The 26,099-nt window shown below is 38.7% G+C and overlaps 1 long non-coding RNA gene across 2 annotated transcripts in view; it reads left to right on the top strand.

Moving 5' to 3' along the window:
* Positions 1-6,010, top strand: part of LOC120755188 (uncharacterized) — a 40,806-nt gene extending 34,796 nt beyond the window's left edge. For both annotated transcript variants that reach the window (XR_005701660.2, XR_005701661.2), the window contains one exon: positions 5,577-6,010. This is a non-coding gene — a long non-coding RNA (uncharacterized LOC120755188). The remainder of the gene's footprint in view (positions 1-5,576) is intronic.
* The last annotated feature ends 20,089 nt before the right edge of the window (positions 6,011-26,099 follow it).

The raw sequence follows: 26,099 nt of genomic DNA, 5'->3' as shown, positions 1-26,099 counted from the left end.
GCTTTGTTGCTCTTTTGTAACTAAAAGACAAACATTGTTATATTGTAATGCAAGTACATAATGCTGTTCAGACCCAAATGAATGGCAGACAAATTCCATTATTTCTTCTACATGTCCACTGTGGCTGGATGTTAGTTGAAAATTAGTCTATCAGCAAAGGAAGAATCCTGTTAGCAAAATACCATGGAGGGCTTTGGTTTGTTTGTGGCACCTGCAAACTGCCCTGCCTATATCTTGCTTTTAAAGATTTTGAAATGTTTATTTTAATGATGTTGACTGTGTTTCTTTCAGTCTTGCAAGCTGTGTGAGCTTAGGGAAAATTAATGAAAAGCTCTGTATTTGAACTGTCATTGTGGCTCAGGTTTTTGTTTGGTTTAACCTATACCTTCAAAGGTAGGAAATAGCAGTAGCCTTGCAATGTCATGTGCATAACTGACCTTTTGAGTTCCAGATTGCATCAGGAAGGAGAGGAAAGTACTTTGAGGTACAAAAGCATAAGGTTAAAACAAGGTCTAATAACTCCAGCACTTTGCATCACTGGTAACAATAAATACTGCAGAGATAATTGTGCAGTCCTGTGATCAAAGATGGAAGAAAAAAATGTAAATGTATCCCGAACCATTAAGATATTAAAGAAATGTTTTCAGCATCACTGTAACTTCAATTGTATTGAACTGTGAAGTTGAGTACCACAGAAGTAAATGCCAAGTGTGACAAAATAAAACGAGAGAGAGAAATTAATGCCAAATGGCATCATCCGAAGCTATTAAACAAGAATCAGACACAGCTACAGCATTCACTGTGTCTAATTCACTTGCATGCACTAGTTCTGATAAGCAATTTAGCTGCATTTCCTCTATCCTGGATAGCACAAAGGTTAATGCATGAAATAATTGCAATAATTGCCCCAGGGTTTGGAAGTTGTATGTGAAAAGCAGTGGTTTTGGTGTCGCTTTTTTTGTTTTTATTAAACAGTGAGAATAAAATCCCAACTTTTTAAACTGATGTCTGTGGCATAACTTTTTTTGATAATATTTTTGATGTAAGTAATAATAACTCATGCTCCAGCAAGTGTGAGGCCTGTTGTGCTGCCAATACAGAAATGTGGAATAAGAGACAGGTGCTGTCCTCAGAGAAATTGCCTTCCAAGCAGTATAAAACTGGAAAAAAGTATAAAGCAAGTGGCTTACAGAAGCGATTTCATTTAAGTGATATCTCTGTAGTGAAGAGGTGTGGGGCTCCAGAATCTCAGAAGGTAGAGGGGGAAAGAGAGCAAATGACCCCAACCCTTCACTGCAGAACTTTGAAGTAAAAATATCAGCAGCAGATCATGAATTAATGTTATCTGGCTGGGTCTGTTCTGAGATGTGCCTGCTCTCTCTCCCTCACAGCCCCATGGAAAACTGGCTCTGGGGTCTACAGGCCTGTGGAGTGCATTCAGTGAGTCAGTCATAAATTTAATTGTGTATGTACCACTTGCTGAGATGGGTGTGAGAGCTTCTTTTGTCACAAGAAGCACTCCCTGTGCTGCCACATTGTCTTGTGGCATCCGTGGTGACAGCTGCTTAGGGTGAAAAGGGGAGTGCTCTGCTCCCAGCAACAAGGGGAGTGGAGGAGCATTGCTGGAGTTACCAATCACCTGCACTTTGTGCCCCAGTTTTCCCCAGCTCTTCTTTTTGAGCTGTTTTTTCATTTTTGTAGCTTTTGACAGTCATGAGCCTTCTTGCACTGCCTTGGAGCATTGAAGGATTAGGAAAGACCTGTCACTGTTGGATGGAGTGGACTAGGATTCCATGGGTTTTCTGCTCACCTTGCAGCTAGAGCGCAGAGAATAAAGGCTCATGTGTTTCCTTCTGTGTGTAGTAAAACAACGTTTTTGGTGACCTGAGATGGCTAAGCACAGAAAAAAAAAATTATAAACATCATAAATGAAATTGAAGCTTTCTCTGTTTGATCTTGGCCAGGAGGAGCCAGTGTCTTCTATTCACATGATGTGTTAAAGAGCAGGCTGCAAGGCCAACCCAACAGGAGCTTTGCACCTCAAACCTGGAACAGGTTAGATGCCTGATCACTGGAATTGCAAAAAGATAGATACTTTTATCCAATGCATTTTAAAATAAAGGTCAAGCCTGCTGCTTAAAACATCTTCCATTTTAAGATAATTATAATCTGTTTTCATTTATATGCCCTATGCAAGTGCTTTATTTCAAAATGGTGTTTGTGGCTTTTTGTTGGCGTTTAGTGTGAGAAATTAGATATCTGTCTTAGGTGCCAAGTTATTTTCCTGTGGCTTTAAATCCCAGTAGCCTTCTGTATCCGAAGCCTCATCACTTTGTGAAACAGAAAACACTGTGACAAACCATATTCACAGTTAGTCTTTACCCTTCATATTTATGCTGTAGTTTCATTCTAATCTAAAAGCACAGTTGCTTTGAGGATATATAGTTAGCAGTATAAAAAGCTCTTAAATGGTATTAAGATCTCATTTGTTAAGCTGCCATTTTTAAATAGCGTTTTACTCTACTTGTAAATCACGCATTTTTGTGCATCTTATGGTCCACAGCCCTTGAGGTTTTTCAGGCACTTCCAGCTGCTCAAGATGTGGACTGCTCTCAAGTAGTGAAATGATTTCCAAGTCTCATGTGGCTCACAGGTGCATTAATACTGCACTTAAATGTGAGCTTGTCATGTTAGTAACACACAGGCTAGCAAGCCTTGAAACTGTCCCTCAGTATCCTACAAAGATTGTGTAAGAAACAGGGTAGTTCAACTTAATTTGAATTTAAGTTACTGCTGTTGTTTTTATAAATAAAGTGAAAATCAGACCTTACCACCTGCTGAAGAGAAGATAATTCTTGCGGATGAAACTTCTTGTGCAAATTTTAGCACTCCTGTGCTAAAAGGAAAAAGAATGAACAAAATCTAATTGTACAATAAATATAGTGGTAAAATTGTAGTGTTCATATGCTTGGCCTCTCTAACCCGGCCTCTGGAGCTAAGAGATTGTCCTTATCTTGTATCAGGTGGTGAGCAGTTTCTGGCAGAGGTATGACCATGGCTTGATGGTGAATGCCCTTGGGTTCTAATATTAAGAACAACTTTATATGTGTATGCGCTCAGTTTAGATAAACTTGATATTGCAGAGGGTATCCTATACAATAAGGCTGGATCTTGCTGTCATTGACATGGAATACTGGTTTTCCATCCTCTCAAAGTACATTATTTTAAATGCTCACTTGCTAAAACAATTAGTAGTAACATCTCCTTACTAAATGCAGAAGACTCTTCCATTAACAATGGAGCTCTGAATCTCATGTTGTCAATTTTGATGTTGTTCACCTCTTTTACTGATGGCTGCTGTTTCCTCAGTGAAGTTGGCAGACAGCAGTACAGCCCCAAGCTGTAGGGTATCCACAGCCAAACCCAGTATCTTTACTGAGAGTTGTGTTCTCCAGCAATTCAAGCAGAGGGCATGATGGAGGCTCAGGCAGTAATTCTGAAACCACTGAAAGTAGTTGCTGCTTTGACAGGAGATGCAAATAATTTCTCCCCACCAAGAAGGCTCTTGAGTATAGCAGGACTGATGTAATGGGTTAGGTATGACCTAGGGTAGTTAGCTGAAAATGATCTTGTTGTCTGTTAGATACGATTTGAAAATTGAGATTGGGGAAAGGGGGACCAGGGAAGAAACCTGATTATTCATGTAATCTCTAATGGAGAGCACCTGAACAGAATTTCCTGGTTTAATAGGATGTCTTTTTGGCAGTTTCCATGCTCTCCTTTACTGGCTGTGAGTTTGAGACATTTAAATTAAAAAGTTCTGACACATCCTGCTTTTATTATTCTCTTTTCTGAGATTAATTTTTTCCCCTCTTCCTGTGGGAGATTAACCAAGATTCCTGTCAATTTCTGTGGTGTAGCATTGGGAGCAAGGAGACTGCAGACTGAGATGTTGGAGTTTTTTGGCCGTTCTTGCCCATTAATACCCTTCTGCTGATGTTTTAAGAAGTGAAACATTGGTTCTTTTAGAGAAAATGTGGAGGGGGAGGTGTGTGCAAGGCTGGGCAGGGCTAAGGGAAGGTCTCTCCAATCCGAAACTGAGCAGGACACTGGTGGTGCTCTGAATTTCTAATGATCATTTAATTTGTCAAGCTCTACAATTGCACGCAGTGCAAGCCATACAACTGTTGGTAGCAGATATGAAGCATTTTGTGTGGCTTTAAAAAGATTATTTTTGTCCCCAAATAGTGCCTCCTACAAAATGTATTAGTTCGTTTCACTGCATCAATATAATTAGTTCAATCTGTTAACCAGCTTATTTCATATAATACTTTCTCCCGCACTTGCTGACAATACAGCTACAAAAAAATCACAAACCGACTGAAAACAATGCAAACAGATTTGTTTGCTGTTTCTTCTATGGTGGCAGTTTGCCGGAGATGACATGCTTTGCTAAATGTCACTAACTATAATGTATTTAGGACTTAATTATGCCTTTAAGGCACTGTCCCTTTCAGGGAAGAGTGGATGAAATTGCTTCCTTGAGAGCTTTCAGCCATGCTCTGCCTGAGAAAACATGACTGCTGGTCGCGTGGTGGGAAATGAAAATGCAAGTTGATCATCTATTCAAGATGATGGAGCATATGTTCTTGCCCACACCTCTAGGCTTGGCTGATGGATGAGATCTCACTGCTTTGGGCATTAAATAAACCTTGATTAAAGCTATGTCTGCGACCTGTAGCCTCAAATGCTCTTTTTATCTAGAGCTTATAATGAAGAAGAAACTTTCAGGCTATGATGTCTAAGACTCTAAATACTCCTAGATTTTCTTACAGTAAAACAATGTGAATGGTTAATTATAAAAATACTTTGCAGGCTTTTATCCAACTAACAATGAACCAGGAGGGCTGAGAGGGGGGTAAGAGTCTAGACTGGGACCTTTGATCTCTAAAGAGACTGTCAACCCAGGACACACAATTGCTGCCAACTTCTGATTCTTAACTTCTTGAAAATATCATATTTCATAGCATATTTATAAACCTTAGAATATATTCAGAGGCAACTCATGGGAACACAGCTAAATCAGGATTATACTCTGTGGAAGCATGTAGGATGTAGCTGTTGAATAATTTAATGCCTCTTTGCTCTATCAACTTTTTAGTCAATCCATTTTCCTTAGCATTTAGTCAGCTCTCAAAGGTTCTCTATCAAAACTCAAACTATTACAAACTCTTGCAGATGTGAGTCTGAGTGCTATCAGTAGTACTGCATTTCCCAAGAGCTCTCTCTCATGTCAGGTAACTTCATTTAGCGTTTTAAATCTTTAGTCAGTAACTCATTGACAAAAGTAGTATCTGTTTAAAAGTCTGCTTGTCCAGGTTACAAGAGCAACTGCCTAACCTGGGAAAACTTCTTCCAGTGCTTCCTCATGGTTCACAAAACTTCTCTGTGGAATAACAGTTTGTAGGTTCAGGAGCCTGGCATCTCCCTTTTTTCTGCTGTAGTACTTTCCACCTCTAATGTGAGCTTCCTCCAACCCACCTCTGCTGGATAACTTCACTCAAGCTCTTTTCCAGGGCAGAAGAATTTGAAGAGACGGAAACAGCATCTGTCTTTGATGGAACCTGCTCCCCTACCACCAGCCATGGATTTAATGTCTTCACTGATTTCTGGAAAACTTTTTGAAGTTTTTTGAGGAGTTAAGCCTACCATTCATATATTTTTTTAATTAGAGGTGGTCGCAGCAAATCCTTTAATCTTTGCTATGCGTGTACTCAAACACATCTGGGCTAAAATATTACAGCTTAGAAGAAAGTAACATATGCTCTAGTCTCAAACAGTGTCTTTCAAACCAAAAAATAGCAGAGCCTGAGTTCTAATAAGTAAAACAGAGCTACACCTCCCATGGACTGTTTGATTTTAACCTTGACTTCAACAGAGAAAACATCCTAGAACCTAGGACATTATATATTCCTTGCTGTAATATAAATAAAACACAAATGCACTCTAATGTACTGTCATTGGTGATATTTATATTAAGCACTGGGTTTACAATGGTACATAATTTATTATTGAAATTATCTTTAATTGCACTGAAATATTACTCACTGCATGCCTCTTTCCATTCTATTATAAATGCATCTTAGTATGCTCCCCGCTTGCAGCTGAAATAATGAATGATTTCATAACTTGAGTCATTTGTGGGATACTGGAAATAGGTTTTCTGTCAGTACAGAGACATTTTATGAACTTGTTATGGTGTGGGTATTCATTGCTTCCTCTCTTCTTGCAGGATAAGTCTCTGCACAGTAGTATCTAAAATATTTTGGACAAGATAATGTTAAGAAGAATATTGAGGGTAGACGTCAAATTATAGTTTTGCCCAAGATTTTAGTTTTGCTGACATGTATTTATTAATACTTCACTAAATAACTTCAAATCTGTACATTATAATAACAGCTTTGTTCTTGTGTTATGCTTTCATTGCTCTCAGTGCTTTTAAAACAGATCTTTCTCCCTCCATCATAAAATTTATCAGTATGTATTAATAATGGGAAAAACAATGCATCTGGCATAATGGTTGTCATGGAAAATATTGAAATGCTGCCACTTCCCACAGAAGGTATTTTCCCAGGACTTAGGTGAAACACAAGATAACTCTGATGCTAGAAGATTTGCTGTGTAGTAGTTTTAGAGACTATGGTCTTAGATACCATCTTAATAACAAGCTAGTATTCCTCTTCTTGAAATGCTATTAAGACTACAATGTGAAATGCACAAAGCTTAAAAAAAAGTTCAGAGTTCAGCAGAGTTTTGAAACCCAAACTTGGTGTGTTAGCATATGGTATGGTCTTTTCTTTCTTTTCCTCTTCTTATTTCTGCCTTATTCAACACTTTCTATGAAAGGTATTTTTTTCTCCATCTTTCAGTGTGTGGTCACATGTATTATTAACTACTTGCTATTCTAGCCCTGCCATAAAAAACCCCAGGCAAGTTAATGTATGCCTAGACTTGTGTATGGCACTGTCATCAATTGTAGTATTGTGACAAGTATTAATGAACCCATCCTTAAATTGGATCTATTATGGGAGACTGTGTGTATGAGAGAGAAAAATGTCTGTCATTAGCTGTAGATACATTTTAGACATGAGGCTATGAGACACAAGGTTAATGCCATAAACTTGTCTGACACTGAGAACTCTGAATTTTATTTTTGAAGTACTTGATATGTTAGGAAACTTTTTTTAATCGTAAGGTGAGTGCATGGGTACTTGTCGCTTCTGCAAATCACTCTATAGGCATTGGTAATTTGGCATCTGTAGGTGTAGTTGATGGAGAGAGAACATGAAGGGCTGTTAAAGATTAAAGGACTGTCAGAGGAAGTTAGAGGTGGTTCAGTGCTCAGAGATGTGTTTGTGGTGGCTTAATGCAGGGCCTGGGTAACAAGCTGGGACCAAATACACCTCGTTACAGAGGGAGTGCTGTTGGTGTGGTGCTGACAGCTGCTCAGGCATGTGTGCAAGCCCAGCTTTGGAGCTATAGCCTGCCTCTGCCTGGGGTGCAGGGCTTCAGAGGCAATTGTGGGATTAAGAGGATGGTAATGACAGTCCAAGCAGTATTATCCTGTTGTTACTCTGTATAAGCCTGCTGATGACTCTTGAAAAATGTGCTGGACTTGCATGCTCTTGGGTAGAGCTTCTGAAGTTGGAAACTTTTAAGAAATTTTAGATGTGAAGGCATCAGTTCTAGGAAGAAATCAATACCAAGGTTTGCAGTGCAGACCTGTGCAGTTCAAGCCAATGCAGTAATTCTGTGAGAATAGAGTACTGAAGAAAGATGAGATGTGCTTTTGACTTCATGAGAGAGGAGTGATGAGAGGGTGAGGCTCCTGGTTCAGTTTACAGTTGTGTATCAGTGCAGCCTTCAGTAGGATTCTGCTTCTGCCACTGTATGATCCTCAACTACTTGCATCTGTCCCTCCAGCTCCCAGTGCCCTACCTGTGCCCTTTTTACCATGCCCTTTTTCCTATGCCCTTTGCCAATACATCTGCATTTCTCCATAGTGCCTGTTATTCTCTATAAAGTTGTTTCTTTGCCAAATTGTCCTGGCATCTTGCCTCACTCATTATTTCTTGTAGCTTTTTGGGTTGTTTTTTTGGTTTGGTTTTTTTTTTTTCCCTGTGCTTGACTAATGTTCTTCTCTGCCCTTCTTTTTCTGTTTCTGCAGTTTTCAGGTATCAAGAAAAGAGGAGAAATATCTCCATTACTCCTTACTCTTTAGTCAGTCAAGCTGTTCAGGCACAAACTCCAGAAGGAAAAGTAATTGTCCTCAGCAATAAGGGCAACAAAATTTTACATTTTGGGTGGTCAGGCAGATAAAAGATATTACATGCTCAAATAGTTTCATTCCATATTGGTAGATCACACCCTTTGATCTGTAAAAATATATATTTCTAGCCTGGAATATGTCTGTAGTTAATAATCCTGTTTCTCTTATCCTTTTGGCCACTTAGAAAATTTTTAGGACTGTATTGCTTTAGGGATCTGATTGTACAAACTAAATCATGATTTCATGCTCAGACTATGTTTTAAAAACAATTGCTGTGATGAGGTGACTGACTTGTGGTATGGATGCTGTAGATGAAATATGGGGCTAAATATAATGCATTTCAATGCTAATTAAAATCTTGCACTTGAGCCAGTAACAGGCTCTGGGTGTTCTCACTGGGTGAGTCAGTTCCCTCCCTTTTCTCTCACATCAGAAGACCCACAATTTGTACCATTGATCCCATAATTTGTACCAATAATTATTAGTAATGCCAATGCACAGACCTCAATGAAAAAATGAGATTTTCTTTACTGAAGTGGTGTATGTTTGAATTTCTGCTGGTTGGTGTTTGTCTATTTATGATTTCTTCTTTTCTTGAGGACTTTTCCCTTTAATTCTTAACAGAAATGGTGGAGATGGTAATTTCAGTTCTTATTTGTGATGATTGTAAATTTATTGCCACGGCATTAATCTTGCTAACAACATGTATCTTACAGAAACATTCACTAATGTAATATGCAACATCCTATAATAGTGTTTCTTACTGAAGTTGTCAAAAGTGCCATAAATTTTGGCTTACCAAACTGACAAAACTCAGCTTCAGTCACCATCAGGTGCAGGCTTACAGAGTAAACTGTCTCAATTTGTGCTAGCTGTAAAGCTTAGTTTTCAGTTGGAATATAGAGGTAAACTTGGTGTTTTGTCAACTAGTGGAGAAGAGAAGCTATGGTCTTTTGTTACAAGCAATGGTGACAAGACCTGGTAGGAAAGAACAACTCCAGAAAAATGATTAAGAATGTATAATGCCTTCAAAAGGTAAATTCTAGCTTGAACAGAACTGTAGCCTAATTTAATAACTGAATGGTGTGCAGAATCTACCACACTTAACATACTACTTGACTGTTTTTATCATAAAAGAGAAAACAATAAATCATGCTGGCTACTTAGAACCATGATTAATTCATTGGTGATGAAGTGTGAGGTCTGCTACCTTTCCTGGTTCAGCTTTGCAGGATTAAACTTTATTCTACCACATGGGAAGACTCGGACAAAATAAGTTGGTGGAGTCCCACTTTCTGAACTCACTGTTCTTGGTTAGGAAGGAATATCAGCAGCTCTGCTCCCTTGAAGACTGAGAGGTAGAGTCTGATATTTTGACTGGGGACTGACACATTTTTGAACAAAAACCTTTCACAGGAAGGGGACAGGATTGAGAGGCAATTATTCTAAGTACGTGATCATTACTACATAATGTAGTATTTTAAAAATACTCACAAACAAGTACTATGTTGGCAAAACCTGAACACTTATAACTGCAAAGAAGGCAAAAGATCGGAAGTTTTATTATAGTGTAATGGTTTCCAAAGTAGTAACAAGCGTGTAGAAGGTGTTGGAGGGGAGGGATCAGGGCCAAGAGAAAATTTTGCTCTGATGGAAATTTATGGAAGAAAGAGTAGAGGTAAGGGAAGGCGGGTGCCTGATTTTTCTCATTTTTCTTAAAAATCCTGTTATGTTGTTTTTCCTCTGCCTTCTTGAAACAGCGTTCTATGTGGTAACATATTAAGCTGGTTTTTAATTTGGAATGTCATCTATCGTGTAACAAGTATAAAGATTTGCATTCTGAAGGAAGTGATTTGATTTTACTGAAAGAGTATTTTGACCTGAAAAATGCTGTTCCGGAAACTTGTGGGATAGGAAATGGTAACCCCATGTGGTAATGGTACTTGGAGCTGTGCTTGACTGAGACAAAAATAGGTCTGGCGGCTGGTGTATTCCTGCAGCAAGACTGCACTTTAATCAGGATGAAGAGGATTGTACAGCCAGGAAGCAGGATGATATGGTGTGAATTTTACCTAATGAATTCATGTCTATTATCCTGAGCAGAGGAGAGGCTGTTCTGCTTACTGAAGGCACTCAGGGAGGATTGAAGCAGGAAGAGGGAGATTTTTCCCTTGGCAAACACAGTTCAGAACTCAGGCTGTCCCAGATACTTGTTAGATGAAGAATGAAATCAATCACTATGTTCCTGTCAATTCAAGCACACACTCTGGCTTTTCCTCTCCCTTCTTCCATGTAGCTCTCCATCTGTCTTGTACTCTGGATAACAATAACCCTTCGCTCTCCTTTGCGTTGTTTTTGTCTCCCCATGTGTCCTTGCCCCACCAGTACTCTCCTGTATGACATTTCTAAGATCTGGACACTCCTTCATATCCATACTATTTTACATCTGTTTCTTAAACATCCTCCTGTTGCCCCCCAATGCCTGCAGAGTCATTCTTGATCTTACCTGTTGTTGATTCTGCTGCTAAAACCACTTTCTGAGCTCGTGCTGCCAGTGCTCCCAGTTTCTGCTCACCTTCTGTTCTCTGGCTCCTTCTCAGTATTGCAACAGTCAAACCAAATGTCTCCCTACCTTTCATTACACACTCATTAATGACCGTTTGCCTCCTGCCCTGATTGTCCTGTGCCTTGAGAGGCAACAGTGTACTGCAAGAGCTAAAGAACAACATGCAGAGCACTTGTGGACAAAATAACCAAATGAAACCCATGACTGTGAGGAATGAGAGGGGATTAAAAGACTCACCATGCATGAGGGCATTGGGCAGGGGCTGATTTGGAAGTCATCGTATGAAGGACTAGGAAAGAGAATGGAACGGGGTATACTTCAATGGCTGGCTGAAAGGGATCTCAGCTGTTGCTGTCCTGCTGAAAAGGGGGTAGTCACACTTTCATCAAAGGCCCCACCCCTCTTGTCCTGGCAGCAGCTTTCCCACAGTATGCATTGACTTGGGTCAGTTTGCTGATTCAGCTGCCAAAGGCGGGGGGTGCAATAAAAACTACTATAAAAGCATCCCTTTAGAAAGGTGCATTTAGTGTTCTGAGGAACGAAGAGGAAGAAGAGTACCTGGAGGAGAGTGAGTCTGTGGAGGAGGGATTGCTCATATTTTACTGAGTGTTAATACCTTGTGGTGGTGCAAAACTGTTTTATTAGATTTTTGTAAGAAGTTTATGTTATGGTTCATTTCACTGTATCCCCAATTCTGTATCCCTTTTGTGTTGTCTGTATAATAAGGTGTTTTGTGTCAATCATCCCATACTTCACATGACATGTAACATCCCCTCTGCCCCAACCCCCCTCTCTGGGGCAGCTTGCCTATCACTCCCGGGGTCCCTCCCAGATTGTGAAATCTCCGTGAGAGAGCTTCAGGTGATAGGCAGCCTGGGGGGAATTCCTTTGGCTCTGGATTTTAGTGGTCTGAAGCTTGGGGGTGGGCACACCTTGTTACCCCCTGAAACCCCTGATTTGTGGTCTTTTTTGTATCCTCCCTGGGACCCTCCCCCGCTTATAGGGGGTGGGAGGGAGGAGCAAACTCTCTCAGCCGCTGGGTTCTCCACCTAGAAGCTCTCAGCCGCGGGGTTCTCAGCCTGGAAGCCCCGAGCCGCTCGCCTCGGAGCTTGGAGATCTCTGCTAATAAACATCCTTTAACCTGCTAAGCTGAGAGCCAGCCTTTTCTCTTCTGCTGCTGTTGACTGTCACCTTTGGGTCCAGCTGCCGAGCCGAGAAGCCAAAACGAACTGGAAACTTTGTGTCTGTGTTGACCCGAGCTAGCTGGAGGTCAGCTCCCACCCGGAGCGGGGACACAACCGGACAATACCTCTAGAAATAGAACATGGGGAAAAATATATCGAAGTAATTGGGGAAGGAAGGAATAAAATACCACATCCTTCCTTCTCCCCAAAACAATTAGGAGGGGAAGGGAATGGTTGTATTGACTGAGTAACTAAATATATCTGATAAGTCAAAATATCCAAAACAGTTGTCAGCTTGAATTTTGCACATGGCTTCAATCTAAGCAGGAAATTATTTTACTGGTGGTTTAACTGCCCTTTCTTCCCCACCTCCTTTTCCCTCATTTCATTCATCTGTTGTGCCCTTTCATTCCTGAACATATCTTTTTTGTAAGTGTGGTGATCCCTTAGTGTATGATTACAAAATGCAGAAGATAACGGGACCTTGATCTCTGCCTGGGGTCTCTACCTGTCTGTAGTGACATTTCCAGTGAGTCTGAGTCTATCCAGACAAGGATATCTCTGCCTTTGTAAGGGATACAAAAATAAACCATGCCTACCAAGGACCTGGTTTCAGCTGAGACAAGCCCACTTTCAAATGAAAGCATTCATTTAGGCATAGGGATGCTGAGTGTTAGTTAAATTAACAGATGTGCCTGCCTTGAAGTAATACTGCTTGGAGAAAGGAAATTTAACAGAAAATATCCTCAGGAAATTCGGTCTTCTCCTAATTATATTTTTTGCATATAAATACATAGACAAGTTAAGACTATTAGAAATTTTACAGTATTTCGATCAGCAATCACGACATTTTAGGATGAATTACGAATTCATAACTAGCAGGTATGTAGCAAGTAATGGGGTTTGTAAGAAATAGCACATTCTGAAAAAGGTGATATAAAATGTGTTGGAGAAAATTCTAGCTAGTGGTTAGGTCTGAGGCAAGGCTCTCTTCTCTCTAAGTTTTGTTTCAAGTCCACATCCAATTCATGTCCTTTGTAATGTTAGGGTTATATAGCAATCAACTTTACTGTATTTCTTATTTCAGCACTACTTGTTTTGAATCCTCATTTTCCCATACTCATAACTTTGTCTTTGCTTTCTTCCACTCTGACAATGGTAAGAGATCTTTTAAGACCATGACCAAATTTTAGTAGCAAATCTATTTGTCATGTCTGAGTAGCTTCTTAATTACTAGTAAATTGTTTGATGTCTTATCTTAATTGACACTTGAACTGTACTGTCAGTTGAGTGTGTTTTTGTAACCCAGCCAGATTCCATGTGGAAAATCAGCTCTGACAAAGCTGAAGCCCTTTACACCTTGCATATTTCTGGGGGGTTAGCAGACGTTTTAGCTGCCAACAATTTGAACATCTCAGTGATTATTTGTCTTTCAGATGCCGCAGATTGTCTTTCTTTGGTGTGTGCTCACAGCATTTGTTGGTGCTCTGGGCAGATCTGGCCTCAATATGTCTGAATTCTTTTCTCTTGTGTGCATGTTTCCTCATTAATGTTTGGTGGTTTCTGTGAGTTCTAATTATCTTGGAAAAGAGACTGCTTGAATAGTGGTGGTGGGGTTTTGCCTAGCTGACTGAGCTGCTGCCAGGCACAGCCAAACTCTGTTCTGGAGGGCTTTGCCCTGTGCTGAATGAAGAGCTGTGTGTAACAACCCTTCTTCCTCTTGCTGAGTGTAGAAAAATAGGAAAATTATTCGTTGTAAGTCATCACAATTAAATCTTTGTGTATTCAGTCTCTTGATGTCATTCAAAAACTTTAAAATACATTTTAATAAACATTATTTCTGTAGTAATTTTAAAGGGAAAAGTCTTATTAAATTATACCTGATTGTATATTCAGCTTCCAACTTCTGTGTTTTGAATTTCTGAATACACTAGTGCTAGAGAATTAGTCTTGCTGGCAAGAGGTAGGTAGGAGAGCTCAGGATGTGCTTCTTTCTGGTGTTGTCCTCGCAGATATAGGCTATAAAGCATGAAGAGCAAGGAAAAAAAGTAGTTGGATTTTTTTAAAAAAAGTCAATTAAAAGAACTATGATAAATTTTTCCAAGTAAAAGAAGAGTCAAGTAGAGTTGAGTTATGAGTCTGTTCAGCATGCATTTGTTTCCCCCAGCCCTCTTTTGCATTCTTTACTCAATAACATCTGTGGTATGTTCTATAACATCCCCATGCAGCAGTATTTTAATGTTACTTGTCATCTTCTTGAAAAGAGGAAGAAATATGATCAGGAGACAGAATGAGAAGCTAAACAACTGCCTTCTAAAGTGATTTTAATACAGTGAGGAATTGAGTGCAGAGGTATTTTAATAGAACTAAAAAGATTTATTGCTACTTTGTCATAAGTATTAAACTATAGCGCTGGCAAAGTGTGGTGTCCTTTGTTTTGGAATCCGGAGCTGGTGTTTCTGAGATGGCTTTGTAAAAGCAATTGCAAATATAATTTTTCTTTCTAAAAAATTAAAATCTGGTGTGTCATATACTAGTTTTCTTACCCTATTGAGCAAATGAGATTAACAGTATCTGTACGACTGCTCATGATGCAAGTTACATCCTCAGTGGAAATACAAGTGATAGGTTCTGGTCCTACAAAGGAAGTCAAATTTTGGAGGAAAAACATATGATTTGGTTTATGTATTTTTTATCTTTAATTGACAGTCCTAAATATAAATGTTAAAAAGTTGTATAATAAAAACCACTTGCTCACAATGCAAAGGATTAAGAAATTTACTCTTTATGACAAAATCATGTTACGTGAAGGTGTTTGGGGTTATTTTTCCTTCCTAGCAGTGTCTTAAATATTTAATGAAGAAAATTAGAAAGAACACTAAACATATTTAGTTAATGGTTATCCAGTGTGTAAACACAAATATACTATAGGGAGAACACAAGTCCTATGCAAGGTAGCTGTTTTAGAAAGCACATAACTTTTTACTGGAAAATACCTGACTTTTCTGTTTTACCTATAGATATGGTGCAGTAAATTGTAGTTCTGTTGTGACTACCTGATGTCTGGACTAGGAAAATAAGTGTTCATCTTGTCTTAATGCACTGAAGGAAGAGATTTAAATTTTGCATTCATCTTTCCATTTTTAACATTGAGTTTCACTCAGAAATGTTATTTTCTCTCTGCCTTTTGAAGAGTTTACTGCAACTTCAGGAAATCTCAAGACATCAGAAAAATACTTTTTTTTGTGATCTTTTGTTTATTTATAAAAGATTACTTAATGGAATTCATTCTTTCCATCTTGCACACTTATTTAAAAGTTGAAATCCAGTTGCCAAGCAAAATAAACACAGCAGGGTAAGCTGCTGTGGAAAAACAAGACATCAATATGTAATTTTGTTGAACTGACAAAGTGAAATCATAATATTAACCTGATAATAGTGTAACAGACAATCATAGCGTTATTTAAGTAGTGTACTAGATGTATAGCCTTGTGAGAGAAATTCCTCTGGTTTTGCCACAGACGTGCATGTTTTCTCCTTCACTTAAAGATGTTAGTGATTTGTAAATGAAGGAGCTTGTAGTAAAGGAGGTAAGATAACTGGCTTTGTGCTGAATATCCTGTAATTGCCTTGGCTGCCTGGTGCAAGGGCAGTCTTGAATGTCTTGCTTTTGGCAAGTGGTGTTCTGCAGGGATCCCTGGCAGGTTTTGTAAACCTGCACAAATGCTTTTAGTATAGCACTGTGCCTCTAGGGGCACATCAGGCTTTCATACTGATCTCAAAAGGGCTTTTTTAGAGGGGGAGATAGTTTGGAGATACAAAACTCTACTGATCGTTGCACTGTAATGAACCAACATAAACATGCAAGTAGTAAAGCTGTAGATTACTGATTATTTGCTTTTCTTATCTGATCTAAACACCAAAAACTAATAAACTGACCTGTCAAAACCTGGCAATAAAAAATTCTGATGGGGGAGATTCATGCTACAGTGGAAAATGTCTTTAGGTTTTGTTGTGGTTTTTTTTTTTTTTTCCTGGGAAGCTTCATATCAGACTTAGTTGTTCCAGCCTGTGTTGGATTAACAAGACATTGAGCAAAAATAAGCAGAAATTGAACCATTAACTATTTTGGGAAGTTTGAGGAGTACCAACTTAGTTTTATGTTTTGTTTTCAGGAGTTTTTCAAGTGCTGATCTGGACAACCTGTGTTCAGGGGTTATAAGGTAGGATTTGCATTTTTCGGAGGTAGCCTGCTTTATTTTTTATAGATAAATCTATGTATAACAACACACTGTCTCTCCCTGTGAATCTATGTGAAAGGATTTTTGTTGTCCTAAGATGTGGCACTGCCAATTATTGGCATTCGAATTCTGCAGAACCTTTGAGATGATGAGCAGTGCCTTGCATAATTGAGCCCCTTCCTGTGCCTGAAATGTAGGCACTAGGAGAAAAGTCACTCTTTCCTCTGAAATAGTTGTTTGTGTTCTTCTCCAATGTATGTGCATAGTCTTGGATTGCCTGCCAGAAATGGTGAGCCCAAATACTACCACACTATTGAAAGGGTTTCCTTTAAATGTAGTGTCTTTATGATGAACAGAGAGCTCTAAAATTGAGGCTGCTCTGTTTACTGTCCTTACCACCACAGACAGCTAGGACACCTGGTGAGCTGATGCAGTGAAAGCCAATTTTCCTCAAGATAAGGGTTTACAGAATAAAAATATTACTTGAGGACTTTCCACAGGTGTGAAACTACATTATATCATTAACAAAGGTGTGAAAATACATTATGTAATTAACAAATTAATGCAGGATTTTAAGGCAGTTGGATTTAAAGGGTGTGTCTGTCATGAAAGTACGTAGCATTTCTCTTCATGCAACGTTCAGGAAGAACAAGCTTTTGGGCTCTTATTTCCCTCTCTGCTTAGCTGGTTGAGGAGCATGTACATGTGATGTTTCTGTCCTGGCAGCAGAATTGACAGAGCATGGTGTCTTCTGTGAATCAAGATGACCTCGTGTTCTCACACATTGTCTTTTTGGGGTTAACAGAGCCTTAAGCAGTGCCAGTTTCTGTCACTGTAGCCCAGACAAACTTGGCAGTTCACTGGGAGCTTTAGCATATGAGATGGAAACGCCTGGGTTAAAAGAATAACCAGAAACTAATACTTGAGTTGTGCAGGTGGTTCTCCTAATCAAAACACAAATTCCTTTCATATTATGCAAATCCCATTGTATTACATGTGTATAAACTGTACAAATATTGTAATTCCCTAAGTAATGGAAATAACGTGATTTAGGAGGGAAAGGTCTTTCTTAAAGTGATAAGGCACTGTGTATAGAGCTGAGACAAGAATAAATGAGCATAAGTCTCAAATTATTCTTCATTGTCAACATTAAGCTGCAAGCTACCCTAGAACCTAACATTTCATGATTTTTTAAAATTATCGTAATTTAGAGTAGAGTTGCATTCTTCTGCCTTTCTGCTATATCTTAGTCACATGCTCTCTGCAAAGCATTGACAAAAAAATGTATATGGGTATATATGAGCAGGAGTTTCTCCTGTAGCTACTGTGTCTTAACATTTGGCAAAGAGTTGACAGCCCAAAGTTCTCAGCTGACAAATCTTTCCATTCACTCCCTGAACCAGTCTTTCCATGAGTGCTCTGCAGAGTTCAGACCTTGGCAAACTGCAGCACCATTAAATACTGGGTTACACAGCTGAAAGGTAGAGAAGGTGGTACCAGTCATCAAATGTGAAATGCAGGTTTTAAGGTGGTTGTGTGTCCAGGCATGGTTTATTTCAAACTATAAAAAAGGGATGGGACTTGGTTTCATTTGATTTTTTTTTGGGGCTGTTTTTTTTTTTTTTTTTAGCTCACCAAAGTAATCCAAAGTCCCGCTCCAGGCTGTCAAAACTCTGCTCTCAGATATTTTTGTTAAAAGAACTGACTGTTACCAGGGCTGTATTATCTCATGGGTCACGTACTGGTGAAGCTCATGTGTCTGGTGCTGATTTGGTTTTCCTTTCAGATGGCTTAGTATTAGAGATGTAGACACAGGGATGCCAGAAATAGTTAAAATTTTACTATTGAACTATATATGACGTTTTCAGTAGCGATGGAAAAAACGGTTCCTTAGACTAAATTTAGCACTACTTTTTTGTAGAACTTCACAACAAATAATCTTCATTAATGCATGCAGGGTGAAGCAGAATACAAACACTTTTCCTGAAGTCTTTTTGATAGAGATGGAAAAGTTATTTTACAATGAGCACAATTTAATGTTTTGGTTTCTGGAAGTAAGACTATGCTATGTAGGAAGTAGTTAATGTTTTTATCTAATTTCCTGTTTTAAAATAATGAATTGTGTGCAAGGTAAATCACCAACTGTGATAAATTTAACAAAGCTCTAAAGAATTATCTTGCTTTAGAAGTTTTATTTTCTTCAAATTGCTTCTTAGTTTCTAAAGGGGTCTGGACACTTTTGAGCTAGTCACCATCAATAGTGTTGAATACTTATTAATATATTTTCACCTGCTTTTGTAATCTTTGACTTTTGAATCAATTTATCACAGAAGAGGATTTACGTGGAGCAATGTTCAATCAGCATAGGGCTGAAATTCCTCTCTCTTTTTCCTGCTGGCCAGAGGAGGTGTGTGACAATTCAGTTTGCTGGTGAAGTGTGGAGCAACTCTACTCTCAAAATTACCAGACTCCTTTTCTTGCCTCCTCTTTCTGGTTGGTTTGGCTTTTTTTTATTCCTTTACTCCTTGACACCTTCATAGCTAATTGCTCAGTGTGAATAAAATGAACTCAGGTTTCAGTCTCTGACAGGAAAAGAAACTTTTGGTTAAAACCTCACCAAGATTTTTAAGGGAGAACTATGCACAGTATAAATTCAGGCAGCAGTAAATTGAAATTTCCCATTGCAGGCAAAATGCTTATTCTGTTTAACAGCAAATGTCACCTCGCTCTGTGCAGTATGGGAACTGATTTCTGTGCAGGGGTAAGGGCAAAACAGGGTTTACTTAATGACAGCTTAAATAATTAGCATTTGAGCTTTATGGGAGTAAATATGTTACATATGTACAGGTTAATGTATAAAAAACACATCAATGCTGATGAAATCCTTAGATATCTCTACCTGCCATTAGGAGTGCAATTCAAATTAGTGCCTTATTAAAATGCTACAGATTTAGTTTATCTGAATCAACTTGTTTTTGGCAACCTGAAGGAGTGGATTACTTACACTTGTAAAAAAAATTTAGTTGAAACATGGATAAGACGCCTTTATAGTCCTTAAACTGTCAGTTAAAATTATTCAAAGGTTTTTTTATAAAGAAAAGTTATTTTAGTTTGATTTAAGTTCTATTACTCTTTTTTTAGGCAACCATTACCAAAAAACTCATTGTCTTCTTCCTTCTCATAAATGACACTCAATGTCAGACCAGTGAGTGATCAGGTGCAAATATAGCAGCTGCTTTATGTGGGCCAGGGAACTGGTGATATATTATCTTGTCTTAAACCTGTGTAATTAATGATTTCAATGTGAAATCTGCATGTGGAAGTGGCTGCATTTATGTGATGAGCTAGGGATCAATTTCATGTTACCAAAATTCAGACTAAAGTCTCGCTTCAGTCAATGAATTTGGCGGATAGTTCAGAACAAGACTGTATTTGAGGGCATTTTGTCTTTGTGTGGGGAACAGGAAAAACCAGGAGAGAAAAGCTACAGAGCTTGCTAGGTGATTCAATCCTCAGTGGTGAATTTCTCCAGTTCTTGATTTTTTTCTGTAGTATGTCAGAACATGTCTGGGGGTCTGGTCACACATAACCCGACACTAAGGAAAACTTAAACTGTAATACTGCTCGTTAATTAAAATAGAGTTGCACCAAATGTGGGAAGAGCAATGGTAAATTATCAGTCCTGTGTTCTAATTATGCTGCAGATCATATTCTTTGCCAGTATGCTAACTAGTAACCAGATATGCCTCATTCCAAATGTTAGTTGCCTACTGGAGCAGCAAGTCTTTGAGTGTTTAGGGAGTTTATAGCTTCATGTTGGGCACTCTTTAATTAGACAAGGGAAAAATTATTTCATAAAACTTCAAAACCCCCTCAACCCCCCCCCCCCAAAAAAAAAACCAAACAAAAAAAAACCACAAAAAACCCAAGAAACAACACACAAACAACAATTAAAAAAACCAAAACAAAAAAAACAAACAAACAAAAAAAAAAGGAAACAAAAAAACCCCTGCAAACCCAACCAAAACCAAATAATCTAAAAAGCACCACACATAAGACAAAGCAAAACCAAATAAAATTCAAAACTGGCTTGACTTTTTTTTAGGTCGTTCTGAACATATTTTGAGATACTGACCAAAAACTTGGTATATCCCACCGATCAACTGCAACAATTGTGTGACAGAATCCATCCAAAGAAGTGCTTGAGATTTTATAAAAAAAACAAACTCTAGTGGTTTACAGATTTGATATGCAGCTGTTTCCCTGTTTAAGTTCTTCAGTAAGAGGTGCCTCAGACTGTCACTAGCTACTAAAATTGATTTTCAGTGCTCTGAGAATATGGCTGTATGAACGAGGGTATGGTTGCTGGTAAGGTTGTTAAGAATCTGTGCTGAAAATAACTGAGGAAATTATCTGGTCTGTCTCAATCTTACCTCTCCTAAATTCTGGGTGTAACAGTCTGTAACAGTCTGATGCATAACAGCTTATTAATAGCTTTGCTTTGTGCAAAGGGTGAAATGGGGAAAGAAATCTGAGTGTCCATAACAACAGTGAGACCCAGAGAAGATCCAGATAGCATTAAAAATTGCAGTTTGCTTCCTGAATGACTCTTTGGACTCGTTTCATGCAAGATGGCCCAAGGTGATGTTTAGAACTAAAAGAGACATTTGTGGTGTTAACCAGCATTTCCTTCTCCCAGGAGAAGTCTTGTTTACACTTTTTCATTATTCTTTCAGTGGTTTTTGGTGTTTCTTGGTTTTCAGCAAAAGCTGTTTCCTCTGGTCTCCAGGTTTTGTTAGACAAAGATTGCTTGTTGCTTTAGACTTTTGTGACTAAATTATCTGCTGCATTTGCTTTGCAGTTTAGCTCTTGCTTAATTCAATATCACTATTAATTCACTAATCTTATTGTTTGGATCTCTGCTGTGACTTAATTTGGTGATAGTTCTGTAACACTGCCCATCAATCAATAGAAATGGAAAGCATTTCAAGTGTTTCTTGAATGTCAGCATCAGCTTCAGTTTCTTGAATGTCAGCATCAGCTTCATTATTGTGCATTTCTGAGAAGTTCCTGAGGAAAACCACTTAAGATGTGACTAGTTGACATTGACTCAGGTTCCCTAAAAAACTCTGAGCTGGTGATGCATTGCTTGCAACCTCATATCGCATCTCACACAGAGCAGAAAGCAAATCTGAAGCAAATGATCTTGTAGCTCCTCTTCACTAACCCTTGAAGTTCTAGCAAATTCTCCTTCATGTGTTCTATGCTCATCCTGATTCAGAGAAGGTATAAGCTTGTCCTATTACCTGTTTTGCTCCCTTTGGAGGTCTTTGTTCAAATCAGACCCACTCTCAGCTGAGGGGATTAAATATAGCTACGGTTTCAATGTGCTCAAGGTCATTGGTATGTAAAAAAGCTTTATTCAAATGATGCTAATAATTAAAATATATTCTGTGTTCTGTGTCACGTAGAGACATTGGTATTGCTGCTACGTGCCTCCCTTGATACCGAAAAGCTAAAGGAAAATGTTAAGTTTTATTTGTGCCCTGAGAAAAGAATCTTAGGTTTATATTGCCATCTATTTGTGGAGTAGACAATAGAAATATTTCTAATTAGGAAAAAATTATCAGGTAACTTTCACGTACCGGTGATGACACAAACTGGGCTGAGAGAGAAAATTCCCTTTGGCCCAAAGAGTGAGAGTTGAAATGAGCTGAGCCCTTAGCTGGTGTAACAGATGTGGTCATGTTGGAGGTGCAGGTGGTTAGTCCTGAGTGTGGAGCAGCTCACCAGGACCTGCCCCAGGGCCTGGCAGGTGACAATCTGGCAGAGCGGTGGGATTGCCCTCCCTCACTGGGCAGCAGGCAGTTGTTAAAGTGCTTACCTTTTTGTGGAAATACTGCTTTTTAAAGGAGAAGACACTGGAGCAGCTGTGGGAGGGTGCAGGGTGCCCGTGCTGCAGGGTTGGTGCTGGCAGGGGATCCTGCCTGCAGTGCTGCCCACTGGGGCTCTGCTCTTCTGCTGCACAGTGTGTGGGCATTTCATACATTCACCAAGCTGAAAGCTGTGCTGGGGGTTTCTACCTAAACTTACTGATGTGTTAGAGCAACAAGAACATCAAAGGGTTAATGTTCTGTAATCAACAGCCTCAAAGTTGTCTTTCTTCAAATTCCTTAGTTCTCAGGTGTGAAAACCTATTCTGGGGTCTTACCATTGACATTTTCTAGTCAAGCAGGAATTTCTTTTGAAATATTTCTCAGCTGCTTCAAACAGGACAGCGCTTATTGATGGCATCCCTGTAGGACAGGCATTTGTTTCCTCTTCCACCTTTCCACTAGGGCAGTTTTATTTCATGTATGAAAAATCACTTGGAGCAAGGAAAGGGAAGTGTGAGACAGGGAATTCCTGTGGAAGATTAGGCAGTTACTTAAGTAATTTAAATCAGTCTTGCAATGAATTTGTATAGGAAATGAATTAGGAAGACTAGCTTTTATGAAAAAGGAATTGATTTTCATTATGCTTTTTATTGTTCATTTCACTCAACATCTTTACCATTTTCCTCTTTTTTAAAACCTGTGTAGGGTAAGTTTCTAATTAATTCAAACTCTTGTGAGAGTTTGACTTTTAATCTTTGTACTCTTCTCCCTCTGCATCTGAGGCTTGTTAGTGAATTTTAATTTTTTTAGGAAATATGCTGGTTACCAGCTTCCTTTCTGCTACTACCACTCATGGCACAGTATGGAACTGGAAGGTATAGTAATCACGGAGTTCAGGTTTCTGCATAATGGCCTGGCCTGTATGTAGAGCAGCATATGGAGTTGTATTTGTGCTCAACTACTCGGTGGGTTAGAGCAGAACAGAGTTCTGTGACAACAACACCACTAGTCAGGTAATCTAAAAAAAAATAAATAAACATAATAGTATATATCACTTTCCATGTTTAATAAATTCCTACTCTCTGAGTACCTTTTTAATTTCCCTCCAGGACTTCAATATACTAAAAAGAAAAAAAAAGTTTTCAGAACGATGATATTATAGTCCAACTGGTAAAGCAGAAGCAAGGGTAACTTTAAGAAGATGAGGGTTAATTTTTTTTTTGAACACATAACATATTCCTTCAAAGTTATCCTGCTCTCCCTGTGACTACAGCACCCCTATTAAAATCAATTGGAGTTTAATACAGGCAGATACTGTTGAATAGACTTCAGGGAAGCCTGTGTGATGATCAGGGAAGAGCATTTAACTCTTGCTACTTAGCAACTGAGAAAATAAAAATTATATATGGGAAACTCCACTTGTAGTCACAGCTGGCAAGAGCAACCTTACACAGGCTCTGTAGCCTGATTCTGTTTCCAGGGTAAAGAACAGATACAATATTGAGCTCCAATGATCCAGTTTAAATGAGGGCTTATAATATCAAAAAGCCCCCTCAGGAAATGGCAGGAGTGCAGAGGCAGGTGTGGCTGGAGTGTAAAACGTGTCATCCTATAGGCAGGGAATCTAATTACCTTTCCCAGACAGGAGGAAGCCCTGAAGTCTGCTCATCTGCACTTTTATATCTGATGCTTTAAAAGCCAGTGGGGGCAATATTACCTTAATATTTTTAGTGGCCGCTTTATCCCAGCAGACCTTATACTAGATCAGACATCATTAATCCAAGTTACTCAGGTTTTTCAAAAGATTTAGCATAAAACCAGCAGAAATGCAGTGTGTGCCGTGCCTGGCTGGGTTAGAAGTGTGTTCTGCCTGGTGCAGGTCAGATTGGTACCTCAGCAGCACCAGCCCCGTGCACCTTGTGCAGAGTAGAAGCACAGAAAGCAGCATCACTGAAATTCACACTAAACATTAAGTTATGGTGCAAATTTTATCAAAGATGGGTGTGTAGAAGGCTCTATGCCCAAGAGGTAATTGGGGCAGGGCCTCTTTGACTACAGATTTCATGCAAGTTGTAGGGGTTTTTTAGTTATCTTTGGAAATTGTATTTAAATCCCTGGCTGTGTGCTGTAGCTGGGGTGGAAATACACCTGTTCTCATGTCAGGAAATATTTTATTGATGTGTTTTGGCCCATACATTCTTGTACTTTGACTATATCAGCAGTGGTAATTGCCCAGCAAGTGAATTGTGGAAAATCGTGAGTGGCGTGTGTGACGTGTCACAAGAGCCTACAGCTGGGCTAGTTAGTGCTGACAAGAGAATTTTCCTAATCCCATGCTACCTGCAGGCTTGTGTTTCTCATATTGGGTTGACACTGAAAAGCAGGAAGACAAACCTTTAGGGGATGTAATTGTGGTGGGAAACTCCAAATATTTTCATCCTTTATGTTCAGTGGGTCTCCGACCCCCATGTGCTGTTACCACTCCGTTGGCTGTTGCTGCACTAAATGGCAGTGGAGCTGTTACCTTTTTTCACACTCCAGCATATTTTAATAATGGACAGTAATAAAAATTTCCATCCAAAGAAAGAAGGAAAACATTCTTAGCTGCTGCTGGAGGTTATAGTCAAAACATTGTTTCCTTATCACTTGATAGAAACAAATCTGGCAAAATATTGATGTGCATGTTGCTTTACATCTATCTTTGTCATTATTCATAGCTACCCCCACCCATAATGCTGAATTTCCCCAAGTGCCATCTGTCACTATCATCTGTGATTAAAAAGAAATAATTAGGAATTGGTTGCAAGATTATGTACAGCATCTGTGGGTGCAATAGCTGTGATAAAACCATCCTTGCTATTAATTTTGATTGCAAAATCCTACAATGGGTAGAAGTAAAAGAATAATCTTTTCCCATCGTAGCAGTGGATGGCTGAATAAATGAATATGGCGATACACCTGCACATAAATACGCATCAATATACATGGGTATTTAAGATCTGTTTTATCCTTGCAGTTTTTTATATTTCATTAGTATACAGTAAAATTCAAGAGGCCTTCATTAAGACTGCAATTCAATGGCAGATCGTCCTACTGTGGAAAAAAATTCAGGATGTCATAGTTTTTATTAGCACTTTAAAAATTGCTCCAAATGAAAGTTGACTATTTTTGCATTTTCTTTCTGAAAATACAAAGATGCTCATTATGATTTTTCTGTTCCCTATTTATCACTCATATCAACTCCTATATGATTCAGTATTTCCTTTAATATGGAAAAAAGACTTGAGACAAAAAATTCTCAAACAGAGTAAGTTCTTTTAAGTGTATGATCTCTTTATGCAGAAATCCTTTGCTTGCACAAAAGGAGCTGGAATAGAAAGAGAACACTTACAGTACCATCTCTGACAATATGAGTGTAAGCATTACTGTATTTTTAGACCAGATCCTAATGATCAGTTTCATCAAGTAGACGTGTCTTAATGTCTAATAGCGTAAATGTAACTATACTTTTTAAGATACATAGAAATGTGAAGGTATCTACTTCATTTAAAAAATGCTGTTTACAAAAGTTTTCTTATAGTGGTTGAACTTCATATTCATAGACTTCACCTTGACAAAACTGTGTGATTATCAAATGACTTTGAAAAAAAATTTAATGGTGGTGGTCTGCTCTTGGCCTAATTGTTGCTTTGTCTCTTTGGTTTCTGAACCAAACTCTGCTGTGAATAAAAGTGCGTGGTCATACATCAAGGTATCTAAACCTATGATTCTTTATAGTGGCTAGAACCAAATGTGTACCTGCTCTTTCTGGAATAAAGCCAGCAGTACAGATTTCGGTATTAGTGGGTATAAGAATTAAGGACATGAACCTGTCACTGATGCCCTTGTTACTTCATAGATAAA

The sequence above is a fragment of the Hirundo rustica genome, chromosome 7 (genome assembly GCF_015227805.2).
Source record: "Hirundo rustica isolate bHirRus1 chromosome 7, bHirRus1.pri.v3, whole genome shotgun sequence".
NCBI lineage: Eukaryota > Metazoa > Chordata > Aves > Passeriformes > Hirundinidae > Hirundo > Hirundo rustica.
Note: the sequence above shows the minus strand (reverse complement) of the source record. Positions and strands in the feature narration are given on the sequence as shown.